The sequence below is a fragment of the Canis aureus genome, chromosome 30, assembly GCF_053574225.1.
Source record: "Canis aureus isolate CA01 chromosome 30, VMU_Caureus_v.1.0, whole genome shotgun sequence".
NCBI classification, from domain to species: Eukaryota; Metazoa; Chordata; class Mammalia; order Carnivora; family Canidae; genus Canis; species Canis aureus.
Genome location: NC_135640.1, coordinates 36928454 through 36940979, shown reverse-complemented (window position 1 = coordinate 36940979; position 12526 = coordinate 36928454).

Sequence of the window (12526 nt, the reverse complement as noted above, 5' to 3'; positions counted from 1 at the left end):
TTAAGGATTACTCTTCTCTCTTTTCTAAAAGAGAATCGGCATTGTTTCTTCCCTTAATATTTCACAAAACTAACTCCCTGATTTTTTTTGTGTGTGTGTAGGGATATTTTAAATTACTAATCCATTATTTTACTTCATACAGAAATATTCAGATTTTCTGGTTTTGAGTTATCTATCAAGATAGTGTGTGTTTTCAAAGAATTTGTCTAGTTCGTATAGGCACCTCAGATGCCAAGATACCATGAAGAAATGATTTGAGACCTCCCTTGGGATTGATAACTGGAACACAGCATCCTACTCCCTTGGGATTGATAACCAGCACATGGTAGTCTGAGCAAAAATATTCAGTTATTCTATCCCCATCTGTTGACAAGGTTACACTTTCTTCATTTACTTGCCTTTGCATATTTTTCAAAAATCATTTGGACATAGCAGACACATGAAAAGATGCTCATTATCATTCATCATCAGGGAAATCAAATCAAAACTACAACGAGATACCACTTCACACCTCTCAGAATCACTAAGATCAAAAACACAAGAAACAATAAGTGTTGGCAAGGATGTAGAGAAAGAGGGAACCCTTGTGCACTGTTGGTGGGAATGCCAACTGGTGCAGCCATGTAGAAAACAGTATGGAAGTTCCTCAAAAAGTTAAAAATAGAACTACCTTATGATCCAGTAGTCACACTACTGGATACTTCCCCCCCAAAATGCAAAAACATTAATTCAAAGGGATACATGCACTCCTATGTTTATTGCAACATTATTTATAATAGCCATATTATGGAAGCAGCCCAAGTGTCCATCAATAGATGAATGGACAAAGATGTGGGGGACATATAATCATATATATATATATATATATATATATATATATATATATATATATATAATAACATTCAGAAAATCTGAATATATATATCCCCATTGCAACAACATGGAATAGAACTAGTTTATAATGTTAAGCAAGTAAGTCAAAATAAATCAAAATAAGCAAAATAAGTCAAACAGGAAAAGAAAAATACCATATGATTACACTCTTATGTGGAGTTTAAGAAACAAAGAAACAAAATAAATGAGCAAAGGAAAAAGAGAGACAGAGACAAACCAAGAAACAGACTCTTAACTTTAGGGAAAAATTGATGATCACCAGAAGGGAGGTGAATGGGGTGATGGGGAAAATAGGTAATGGGGATTAATAAGTATACTTATCCTGATAAGCACTGAGTAATGTATAGAATTGTGGAATCACTATATTATACACTTGAAACTAATACAACACTGTTTTCAACTATACTGGAATTAAAATTAAAATTTTAATTAATAAAAAAAATCCTATGGCCATAAATGTGTGGTCTATTTCAGGATTCTGGATTCTGTTTCATCAATATATATGTTATTTCTTTGGCAATACCATATTGTCTTGATTACTATAGCTTTATACTAAGTCTTGAAATCAGGTTCTATACATACTCCATCTTTTTTCCTCTTTCTCAGTATTGTTTTGGCTGTTCTAGTTCCTTTAACTTGTCAACTAGCCAATCTCTACAAAAATTCCTGTTGAAATTTTCCTTGGACATGCATTGAATTCATGGATCAATTTGAGGAGAATTGACATGTTAAAAGTATTAAATACGCCAATTCATAAGCATGCTGTAATCTGTATATATTTAGGTCAGGAGTTCCCCAACATTTTCTGCAAACAACTAGATAGATACACTGTGTGTCTTGACCATTAAGAGGAAAAATTTAAAGCATTATATTGAGAAAAGAGAAAACAAATTTCTACAAAAGTTTTATTGAAAATTCAAAATTTAATACAGGTACACCTCGTTTTATTTTGATTCGTATTATTATACTTTGAAGATACTATATTTTGCACAAATTGAAGGCTTGTGGCAACCCTGAATCAAGCAACTCTATCGGCATTATTTTTCCAACATTTTTCCAACAGTATTTTCTCATTTCATGTCTCCGTGTGCCATTTTCTTAATTTTCTCAATATTTCAAACTTTTTATTATGTTTGTTATTGTGATCTGTGATCAGTGATTACAACTCACTGAAAGCTTAGGTGATGGTTGGCATTTTTAAGCAATAAAGTATTTTTTAAATTAAGGTATGTACATTGTTTTTTAGGCATAACACTATAGTTTCTTTAATAGACTACAATAGAGTATAAATATGACTTTTATATACACTAGGAAACCAACAAATTCATTTGATTCACTTCATTGTGATATTTGTTTTATTGTAGTGGTATGGAACCGAACCTACAATATCTCTAAAGCATGCCTATGCTAATAATTGAGTGCAATTTTTTGCAACATTAGTATATTAATGAGAAGAATAAAATTCTCTTTAGAAAAGATACCACATTACTTTTTAAATCCTTTTTTTTAAAGATTTTATTTCTTACTCATGAGAGACACAGAGAGAGGCAGAGACGCAGGCAGAGGGAGAAGCAGGCTCCATGCAGGGAGCCCAATGTAGAAGTCGTTCCCAGGACCATAGGATCACGCCCTGAGCCAAAGGCAGATGCTCAACTGCCAAGTCACCCAGGAGTCCCAGATAACATTTTACTTAATTGAAAGCTTAGCTTGGTGATATTGATGTATGTTGTGTCTTTAAGCACAGCTACAGTCATTCCGTATATTAAAAAACCACAGTGCTGGGACTCCTGGGTGGCTCAGGGGTTGAGCGACTGCCTTAGGCTCAGGGCGTGATCCCGGGTCTGCTAATCAAGTCCCATATTGGGCTCCCTGTGAGGAACCAGTTTCTCCCTCTGCCTGTGTCTCTGCTTCTCTCTCTGTGTCTCTCATGAATAAAGAAATAAAATCTTAAAAAAAAAAAAAACAAGCCACGATGTTTTGCCGTCTAGCTCAATAGTAAAAACTCCACACTCAAACTTGATTTCTCCCTTTTCTCATTCGACATGATGCTTTATGCACTGTTAATTAAGAATATATACATAACTGTTGCAATATATTTCGTGTTTACACAGGTTTGTAAATTTGTTCAACTAAGTTTTTTTTTCTGACCTATGCATACATTTATCAGCATTAGTTAGTTTCTTTTGCAACAATAGCCAGCCTATTCAGTTACCCTAGATAGAACCCAGACATCAGCCAATCTACTTCCTACTCTTAGTTCTTTAGCAAAGAGAAAAGAGATCTTTTCTTTCCTATGTCTTCATATGTCTGAGCTGTAATGCAGAAGGGTAAGTCTCTAATCCTCTTGAGCTGTTCATTTGAAAGCTATCCCTGAGCACTGCAGGTTCACTCCTCGAGCCGACTGTACCTGGGCTGCCACTCACCACATAGAATTCTGAGACCAGGAGAATGATCTGCAATTGGAAACTGCTCCCTTCTCCACCACAGTGTCAAAAGAGGTAATACAGGCCACCATTTTCATGATCAAAGGGCACTTTCAGGGATGCCTGGGTGGCTCAAGTGGTTGAGCATCTGCCTTGGCTCAGAGCATGATCCCCCAGGATCGAGTCCCACATAGGGCTCCCTGCATGGAGCCTGCTTCTCCCTCTGTGTGTGTCTCTGCCTCTGTGTGTGTGTGTGTGTCTCATGAATAAATAAATAAAATCTTTTTTTAAAAAAAGGAAGGGGGTACTTTCATTTGCCTAAAGCTGAGATGCCTATGCTAGCACACATGAATCTCTCTTGAAAAGCTGGAAAAATTTACAAAAGAAAATACTACACATGGGGAGGGAAGGAAGAAAGGGGGAAGTTAGGGGCTAAATTAGACTTTTGAATTCACAGGGAAAGCACGTACGGTTTGCTAACATTGGTGACATCATAAGTGAGCCCCAGCTGGTTCATTTGCCTTCAGAAAAGTGCCTCCCTCCAAAAATTCTTGGCAGACTTTCCCCTCTTGAATCTCTTCCCACCTAGTGAAGAACATCAGCCCTTAACCACAGGGACTCACCTAATACACCAAGTCCAGCAGACTATCAATTCCTCTATTCTCAATTAGTGCATTTCCTGAGCTTGAGTCAATCACCCTGGGGTTTAGTCCTAGCCAGACACTAGTATTGCTCCTCAACCTTCCAGGTTCCAGATAGGCTAATGGGGGTGGGGTGCTTAGGCCTAAGGACACACCTTGAGGTGTGGTCTGTGCAAAGTGGTGCCAGATTAAGTTGCAGACATACTTGCTTCTATCATCAACATCTATCTATGAGAGCAATGTCACACACACACACACACACACACACACACACACACGTGCACGCACACACCTTTCTTTGAGGGCTAACACTAGCATCCAGTGAGGAAGGCAATTCTCTAGCAATCTGAAAGATTTCCTTCTCTAAAATCATGAAGTTAGTTTCCATCTGGGGTTTTGCAGAGTAAGAATAGCTCCACATTCATGGTATACAGCTGTCCCCTTAGCACACGGGGCATCCCCTGAAAGGACCTTTCTAATAATGGCCTAAGTTTTATCCAAGGGCATTGCCTCTCCATTATCCTAATTTGAGAGAAAGAAAAGATGTGCTCTATTAATTCAGTTAAAAACATAACATTATAATGGCACCTAAATTCCCCCAGAAAATATCGCTTGATAGATTGTAGTCAATTGCTTGAGGGAGTGGGGAACTTTCCGATACTTTGGGGGATTTGTTTTTTAACTGTGTTGCTTTTTTTAATTACCTGGAACACGGAGCTACTTAAAAACACATCCTCCAAGTATATTTCTTCACCCTAAACACCATGAATATTTCAACAGACCGATTAATAGCTCCAAGTTCTTTGCTGTTCTAACAAATTTGTCATTAAAATAATAGAACAGTGTATGATTTGTTTCATTTCAAGGAAAAAGAAATATAAACTGGAATTCCTCATTTCCGTAAATCCACTGACTTATGGCTAACAATGTTTCGAATAAAATCATACACTTCTGGCTGTGAAGTCAGTGTCTAAAGAAAAAAGACATAAATCAGAAGAAAAATAAAAAGTAGAAAGATAATTTTATGCCTCCTCCAGGAGTTGGACTGTCAGACTCTGTGTTGCCGTGACAGTAACAATCTGAAGTCTGAGGTCTTCAGCTGTGGGGTTATTGCAACAAGACACACATTTGACTTAGTCCTAGTTTCTGGATCCTTGCAAGCTAGTGATGAGGGAGTCACTTAATGATGGGAGCCTGAGTCCACTGGGTACTTCAGTCTCTAACAATTTACTTCATATTTCATTTGGCTTATAAAAAGTTATGCAAAAGAATGGTGGGGAGAGAGTTTCCTGCCCACTTTCCTTCAAATAAACATGCTCCAAAATTATTTTCATTATTACAAGGTATTCCCGTCTGTCTGAGTTTGTTAATTAATAATTACAGTTTGAATACCGTTTAGTGTCCCCCTCTGAGTTAAGAATTGTGTTTAAAGAAAAGAAGCAAGAGATTTATCCTATTCCCTTCCATTATGAGATATGAAGACTGAAAAGCAAAGCAAAAAACAAATAAATATAGAAATAAAGAAACAAACAAATAGCAAGTCCACTTGTAACAACTGACCCACTGAGAGATAACGTCTAGCTGCTTTTGCAGCTGCATGAATCTGACATCCCCCAAAATTTCAGCTTTTCCAATATTACTATAATAGAATTAATTACTTAGCGTCTCCTGATATTTCTAACTCTCTTTTTGCCTAGGCAGTCATTTTATAATTGAGAACTTGTTATTCCAAGATTCCTTCTGTTTTGACTAAGATAATCAGGTTATCTAGAGTTCCCAGTATCCATTAATAATAAAAACTTCAATATAAATCAAACAAATCACAAACCTACATTGAAATAATAATGCTTTGGAAGCCATAACCTGAAATCCCATTCCATTATGAACCTCAGGAACTTGGTGCTGGTCAATATTTTGGCCTGCAGGGATCTGACCAGTGATGGCATCCCTAGAAATAAAATCAATGCTTTTTTCCTAAGGTTATTGCTCTGCTTATAAAATCAGAAAAAGTCCAGTCTGGAGGGTGGGTCTAGCCTTAAGTCAAGTTACCTTTGTGAGGATTCACAGTCTCTAGTCCAGTTTCCAGACCTAAGTCAGCTGTAGACTGAAGCCCCTTGATGGACAAGTGGCAGTCAGGTTTCTTGAGGAAGGACTGTGCAGTGTGGCTACAGATATCAGACCAGAAAAAAATCCTATAGGAAAAGTCACAGAATATATACTTAGGCTTTAGGAGCAAAGCCATGCTCCCTTCTGCTAACAGAATTTTTCCATTTGACAAGCAACTCTTTACTTATTTTTGGGCTCTGGTAAAGATCCATGTCTACCATGGATCACGAAGTGACCATGCCACTCAAATTATTCCTCACTGAGTGTTATCTGATCCACTGAACCATCCAAAACCAGATGTTCATAGCAGTATTTCATTGTAAAATGCCATATCCTTCATTAGATCTCTGCCCTGTGACTATTCCTTAGTCTGAGTCTGATTTGCTGGTAGGAAAGACTAGAAATGAGAAACTGTTTTCTTTTCCAACTAACAGGTTCTGTCTCTTGAATTTCCCCTAACTTCTGCTTACAAATGGAGCAGTTTACTCTCTTATTAAATAGTTCCTTATTGGGATGCCTGGGTAGCTCAGTGGTTAAGCATCTGCTTTTGGCTCAGGTCATGATCCCAGGGTCCCAGAATGGAGTCCCACATCAGGCTCCCCACAGGGGGCCTGCTTACCCCTCTGCCTATGTCTCTGCCTCTCTCTGTGTGTCTCTAATGAATAAATAAATAAATAAAATCTTTAAAATAAATTAATAAACAGTTCCTGTTATACCCAGCTAAAGGAAGCCATGAGTATTTTCAACATTCTACCTGGGGATCTCCTTAGCAAGATCCTTAAGTTAAGGTACATTTTCTATCTCCCAAGCTACTACTGGTGACAGCTTTGCAAATTGCCTTACTACTATAAGCCTTCAATTGCACATTTCCAGTCTCCAATGGCAATTTCCTTACCTCCCAGCCTATGCACAGCGCCTAGCCTTAAAGGTGATCCTTCATGTTTTAAGTTTTTACCACAGAAGCTCCCCACTACCAGGTACTGATTTTTCTCCCCGTTATCTATTGCTGAATAACAACCATCCCCAGAACCTAGAAGTTTAAATCAAAACAAACAAAAATCACACAATACTTTAATATTGTTTGTGATTCTGTTGATTTCTTATGATTGGTTCTCAGGCTGGTTTTTCCTCAGTTTTTAAGCTGAAAGGGCAGCTGGGGAATGGGCTTAATAGAGACAGCTCAGAAATTCAAGTCTATCGCACTATGGTCTTTCATTCTCCAGGAAGCCAGACATGGTTTCCTCACATGCAATCTCAGGACAATGTTCCAAGAGGATTAAACCCAGTACACAAATCATCATATTTGCTGATGCTCATTAACCAATATAAGTCACTCGTCCAAGCACAGACAGTATGAGAGGGGACAATATAAGGACTTAGATACCCAGATGCAGGATCTGTTGGGGGCTGTTAGGGTAACAATCTAGCACAGGTAAATAAGACTTGGAGTCAAAATAGAATGGAAGTTCCAAGTAAACTCCACAAGCAAGTTGTTCAGATATTTATTGATTTATTGATTCTACTGCTCTGCCTTTTATCCATCAATACAAGGTTATGGTTTATTGGGAATTTCTTATGACCAGTTAATGAAGGAAGAAAAATCAAGACCCTGAGTTGTTTATACCAGATAGAAGTTGTCCAGAAAAGAAGGTGGTGAAGGGAAATCCCCCTATCGGCAAGCATGTGAAAAGTGTTTTAAATTTTCGTTGTAAGGTGGAAGAAAAAATGGACTGAGTTACAGGTATGCCCTGATTCATGTCATCAGGATTAGAAGACTGATAATAATGAGGTCTAGGAGGAAGTATATATATGGGCCTCAACGAAAGGGCACAGGATGTGAAGGTATTCATGTCTTAGATCAAAGCCACTCTCCTCTGCAGAGAACAAGTCTTAGGGAATCAGGAGGTCAACTTGTAGTAGATGCACTCCACTGAGCCTCTTCCATCAAGCCTCATTGCTTCAACAACTTCTCCCTTACTTGTGTCATACTGTCCTAGTGAGCAAGGGTCAAATTTTTGATAAACTAAGTGTGTCAATGGGCACATGCCAATGGAATTCACTGATCTTACCATACATTCCATCACCAGGAAGTAGCTTCCTAGGCAGAAAGGTGGAATGGTCCTCCGAAAACTCTGTCATACCAACTGGGAAACAGCCACTGTGACATTGGGTTCTCTCTTACAGGATGTGGTAAATGCCCTAAACTGGCAACTGATACATATGTTGTCAGTGCCAGAGCTAGAATGCATGAAATGCAAATCCAGTAACCAAGGGGGTGATGGGGGGAGTAGCCCCCATACTATTTTACCGAATTATGTTTCATCCCTAGTACCTTGACTTGATGGGTTTGGAGGTCCTAGTATTTGAGGGAAGAAGGTATCTACTACAAAACATAGTAGTAGTTCTGATGCATCGGAAGCTGAGATTGCACCCTGGCCTGTTGGGACTCCTTATGTTACTAGACCAGACCAGTAGGTAGAAAAGGAACCCCTGGCTGTTGTGGTTACAGATCCTGATTACCAGAAACAAGTTGAGTTGTTATTTCAATAGCATGGGCAAGCAGGTCTATTTCTGATTCAATAATTTACTGGGGCACCTCTTATTCCCTTGTTCAATAGTGCTGGAAAATCATGGCAACTTAACAATGATAATACCACCAAGGGCCCCCATTCTAACCCATAAAGGTTGGAGTTACCTGTCTAGGTAATGTAGTCCATCCTGTCAATGTGCTGAAAGTAAAGGGAACACGAGATAGTGAAAGAAAAATGCATCCACTACTATGATCTTAGCTGTAGGACAAGGTAGAGATGTGGCAACTATAGCAAAGGCATAATAAGGTACAAACAGTCTGGAACACCACAAGGATGAACTGAACCTCATGTCAGTTCGTAGTGCCTCTGGCCTTGGTGACAAGAGTGTTCTCCAGAAATCCCTCATCACAGAGGTGGAAACACACATGCTCAGGAGTCAGAGAAACTAGAGGAAGTAGAGAAAGGTGGGTCAATTAATTGCATGATCAGCTGCTACTTCATGCCAATGAAATGAATCGGCAGATCAACAAAACCATGAGTATCTCAGTGTTTCCATTAAAACTTTGCTTTTAGGGGCACCTGGGTGGCTCAGTGGTAGTGTCAGCCTTTGGCTCAGGTCATGATCCTGGGGTCCTGAGATTGAGTCCTGCATCAGGCTCCTCATAGGCAGCCTCCTTCTCCCTCTGCCTGTGTCTCTGTGTCTCTCAAGAATAAATGAATAAAATCTTTTTTAAAAAATAAAAACTTTGCTTTTAATATACTGGCTACCTATGTATCATCTCATCTAATAAAAACTCTCTGAGGTTGGTATGTGGTAGGCCGAATTCTAAGATAGCTCCCGAGATTCTTAGCCCCTAGTATACACACACCTTCTCCCCTTATTCAGCCAAACATTATCCCGAGTGCTGTTGTGAAGGAATGTTTCAGGCATAATTAAGGTCCCAAATCAGTTGACCTCAACAGAGAAATTATCTAGGTGGGCTTGATCTCATGACATGGGTCTTTCAAAAGCAGAGTTTTCTCTGGCTCGTAGTAGCAGAGGTCATCAGAGAATTAAGAAGTGAAAAGAATCCTCTGTGCCTTTCCTGGCCTGAGGATGGAGGGGCCACATGACAAGGAATATAAGAAGCCTCTAGGAGCAAAGGAGAATCTCCTGCTAACAGACAATAAGTAAATGGGGACCTCAGTCTTACAACCTCAAGAAAGCAAATTCTGCCAATAGCAAGAGTAAGCTTGGAAGTAGATTTTTTTTCCCAGACTAGAGCTCAGCCTGGCTGATGGCTTGATTTCCACATTGTGATACCATAGGCAGGGAACCCAACTATGCCCTGCTGGACTTTGGACCTATAGGACTAAGAGTTAATAAATGGATATTTTTTAAGCTACTAAGTTTGTAGTTATTTGTTATGCAGCAATAGAAAACTAATACAAGGTATTATAATGATTCCTGTTTTAGAGGGCCAAAAAGCTAAGTAATTTTCCCAAGATCCCTGAAATTTCTAAAGGCTTTATTATTATCTTGTTACTAGTGAAACGTTTGGACAAGACTCTACCCCATTATCTTATTATCTTGTATCATATTTCTTCCCTGAATTATATTTGTTTGGAAAGGATCATATAACTCTATGGGGAATAAGTTTGTGCCTGTCACATTTATGGTACTATAAATAATCTCTTTAATGCATGAGACAGACTGAGAATAAGGAACCAGAAAGAATGAGTCAATAGGATCAAACTTGAGAACGGATAGCTTTGAGAAGAAGGGAAATTATTCTGGGAGGGTCAAAGGTAAGAAACAAGCTAAGAGTAGATGTTAGAGACTTGGACTTGGTCAAAAAGAAGCAGATCTAAGAGCTGCAAAGTGGCAATGAATCACAAGTGTTTGGGTGGTAGAGGCAGCCTCGGGACTCTGGGTTGGGGTCAGAGAAAGGCTCATGGATTGAACAGAGATCAAATAATCTGTGAGGTGACTTCAACATTCTGTATAGTCTGTGGTTTTATCACCTTTATGTTGTCTCTTTTTTTTTTTTTTTTTTTTTTTTTTTTTACTAGTGTTCTTTTTCCTACTGCTCCGTGGGTCTTGAGTCAGCAGATGAATACAAGGAGTGACAACAGCTCCGGGGACTTGAGGCTGCAAATGAGATCTGCCCTTCTTTGTTTGCCACCAGCAATCAATTTCAGGGATCCCAAGCTAAACTTCAGCATCACTGTACCTTCCAGGCTGGGATGTTTATTTTCCTTGTGGACTTTGGAATTTTTACTGACTCTCTACTCCATTTCTCCCACTTTAGTTCCAAATAAAGAGAAAAGAAGAGGAAAGAATTACCTAAATACATCACTGAGTGGTGAGAATTGCATAACAAGGAAAAGCAAACCACTGTCTGATTACCAGCGTCTCCTATGAGACTACAAAAAGATCATTCTTACCATTGTTTCTCATAAAGAGAGAACCTAACTTCCTTGTGTGATTAGAGAATGATATACAGTATAATTAGAGAATTAAATATATATCATATACTAAACCTTTATTCCTCCCTAGACCCCTTCCCTTTCAGATGGGAGGAAAAGCAGCTGATGCCAGAGCCTTGGGTTCTTCCCATTCTCGGAAATGTCTTGACCTCCAGTCTGACATTAAATCTCTCTTTGAACATGAATTAAGGTGCCCTAGTCCCAAATCAGGGTACCAGAAAATGGTAGAAATGGATGCTGGGTGCCAACAGGCCAAGTCTAGCATAACATCCTCCCAACCATGGTAATTGATTCAGGAATTGGACTTGTTAGCTACTCAGAGACAAGAAGTATTTTCAGTATTTTTCTAGTACTTGGAGGGGGACTTGAAACTGCATGGATACAGATCTGGAAGTATGTAAAAGCACAAAATTCGGAGTTTGTTTAATCATAAAAATGACAAGCATCATTGATTAATAAATAGCTGGCATTTATTAAGCAGCTACTATATGCCAGACTGTGGGCTCCACTTTTTATATAGATTGTGTCATATAATACGTCATATAATAGTCACAGGAACCCTATACAATATGTAATGCTATTATCCCCATTTTGGGTAGCTGCAGAGATGTGTCACTAAGATCCTCCCCCAAGAGACAGCTTACTGACCTAACTGCTAGAAGGCTATAAGCAGGCAGTTTTTAGCCACCAGATACAGACTACCTAAATAAAGCCTCCTTGCCCAAAGTCATGCCCTTCCCAAGCGGCTCCTATCCAGGGACCGATCCAGTGGGGGCTATCTTGGCTTAATACGGGACAATTCCAATGCTTTATCTTTGGAGCTCTAGGTGGGATGTGCCAAGACTGAGGTCAGCCCTGCTTCTCACTCACACTTCCTTACCTTCTCTTTCATAGGTATTGACCTCATGTACATAACATTCTGAGAAATATCCCTAAAACATTCAGCACACTAAAGTCCATTTCAGAGTCTGCTTCCCAAAGAACCCAACCTGCAACACCATTTTACAGATAAAATGATAAAGCCCATCACTTGGCATGGGCGCTGGGGGCCAAGACTGCTTCAATATATAAATCTTGCTTAAGACCACCAAGGCTGATCTGGAATTTGGAACTGGACTCTGGGTTGTATCTCTGGGAAAGAAGGCTGGGAAGGCCCAGTTGGGAGAGCCATGGAAGCTGTGAAAGCTAGGCTGGAGCCCCACCATTACTGAGAGTAAACAAAGTCCAGTTCTGCTTTGTGTCCAGCATGACTGTAGGAAATGACACACAGAGAGTTGCAGTAGTATACAAAAGAAAGAACTTTATCTCATTCTTTCCAACTCATAGCCTTCTTGCTAAGAGTGTCAGTTAAAACAGAAACAAAAACGTAAAACAAAGAATCTGGGCATTTTAGCACATGGATAACTACAGAAAGAGCATCTTACAAATTCAAGTTTTTTGTTTTGGTCCTTAATGTTTATGT